The sequence below is a fragment of the Octopus bimaculoides genome, chromosome 19 (assembly GCF_046866305.1).
Source record: "Octopus bimaculoides isolate indiv1 chromosome 19, ASM4686630v1, whole genome shotgun sequence".
NCBI lineage: Eukaryota > Metazoa > Mollusca > Cephalopoda > Octopoda > Octopodidae > Octopus > Octopus bimaculoides.
In genome coordinates, this window is record NC_142946.1 from 44,354,777 (window position 1) to 44,357,276 (window position 2,500).

Sequence of the window (2,500 nt, forward strand, 5' to 3'; positions counted from 1 at the left end):
TCTGAGGGTGAGAAGTTTCCTTCCCAACCAACCCACTCGGTGCCGGGCTCAGTTTCAATATGTGGCACCTTGACTAAGTGTCCTCTACTATAACTTCGTCCAACTACAGGATTAATGGTGTAGATTTTGGATTTCGTACTCGGAAACAGAAAGGACCCGTCGTATACATACATACATACTTATACACACACACACACACACACACACACGAGCACACACACATACACACACACACACACACGAGCACACACACGAGCACACACACGAGCACACACACATACACACACATATCGAAAACAATAATTGAACAGATGGACGACAAAGCAACAAACGGAAAATGCACACACGAGACATGAACATACTCTACCCTCGTCAGTTATCGTCCAAAAATCATTACAATTTCACGCCTTTCATAATAACATTGTTCATTTTGGTGGCGTCAACAGCAAATGGCTGCTGAGAATAAATAAGCGAACGTGAAAGACAATCACAACACCAAACAAGACACGGTAGTTGGTACGAATATAAATATACAAATAAAATAAAAGCTGTACGGGTCTGAGAGACAATGATGGACAAGAACCGGTAAGTTACGGGGACGGAAACGAACCAACAACCGGCGGTGGGGACAAACACACACACACATACACACACACACAAACATAGTTTCGTAGTACGGCAAAATATATCGATATGATAAATACCAGACTTTGAAAACAAAAAAAAACATTCAGTCGTCGGTTCATTCGACTTAAAATTGTTCAAGGCGGTGCCCCAGCATGGCCGCAGTCTAATGACTGAAAGCACATAAAAGATAAAACATAAAACGTAAAAGATAAAATGAAACTCATAAAGTTACGACGAAGGAATCACTGAGATTCGATTCAGAGGGGAAGAGCAACGATGTCTCTATCATCGTGTTGTACGAGAAAAATGTGCTTGGAGTATTTATGTCAATGTTGAAATTTCCTGAATCTACGAGAGAAACGTCTGAAGTTTGGCATATGAAAATTTAATTAGTGAAGCTGCCTAATTGAATCGCAACCTAAATGTGTGACCATTTGAGGCCTCATAAAGAGGAGAGCATCTTGTAGAATTGGACGTTGAATATTCGCTAAGTAGTCTGTCACAGCGGTGTGTCTTGTCACAGCTGACATCAGGTCGTCGTACATTCAATATAATTAATTAGTTTCAGCGCCCACATCACCTGCGTATGTGTGTATGTGTGCATATGTTTGTATATATATATATATATATATATATATATATATATATATATATACACAGATATATATACACACACGCGCACGCGCACGCGCACGCGCACGCGCATATATATATATATATATGAATGTATATATGAATGTATATATACATGCATAATAACATGATAAATCATATGTATATGTATATAGACACACATATATATATATGTATTATTTATCGCGTTAAGGTTATTGTTATCGTTGTTGTTGTTATTACTGTTGTTGTCGTTGTTGCTGTTGTTTTTATTTGAACTGAAAGGTAAATTATTTACCAGAAGTATTTGCATCTTCGATTCGTTGACGGTTCGCAAGTTGTAATAAGGAAATTTGTTCGTGAGTAATTCAATATTGAGAACAGAACCGTAGGTGACTGTAGAAAGAGTATAGTGAAATAGGCTTGGGAAACAGTGTATTCGACATTTCGGATAATGTACTTCTTCAGGGTACAAATGACAGCAAGTTAATGAAAGAAAATAATTTTACACCGTCCATGCTTTTAGAAACTTAATGAACTTTGTACATATATATATACATACATATATATATATATATACATATATAATATATATCTATAAATATATTTACACACATATATATACATACATACATACATATATATATATATATATATATATATATATATATATATATATATATATATATATATATATATATATAACGTATAAATACAATGATGAATACAGGTATATGTTTCTGTGAATGCATAAGCATATACATTTTTTCTATTTAATTATGTATACATTTGTATATAAATGTTTACACACACACACACACACACACACACACACACACACACAGATAGTGAGACAGACAGAAAGAGAGAGAAACATAGATACGTACGCACATACACATGCATATATACATACATGTGTGTGTGTGTGTGTGTATAGTTTTGGGTGTAAGAATTTAGAAACTTAACGAGGCGTAAAATACATCATTTCTATTGATGGAACCTGAAGCAGATAGATCAATAAATAATTTCGTGTAAATATTTGGGCAAGATAAAATAATTCAAAATAATATTTAATCATGTAACATAAATTTTACATGATTACATATGACCGTTACAACTCATATGTGGATAACCGAGTGTCAAAAATTTGAAATTTTGATCAAGGGTGTCCTTGTAATAAGTAGAGATATACAAAAGTAATTGATGATGATGATAGTAATAACAATAATAATAATAATAATAATAATAATAATAATAATAA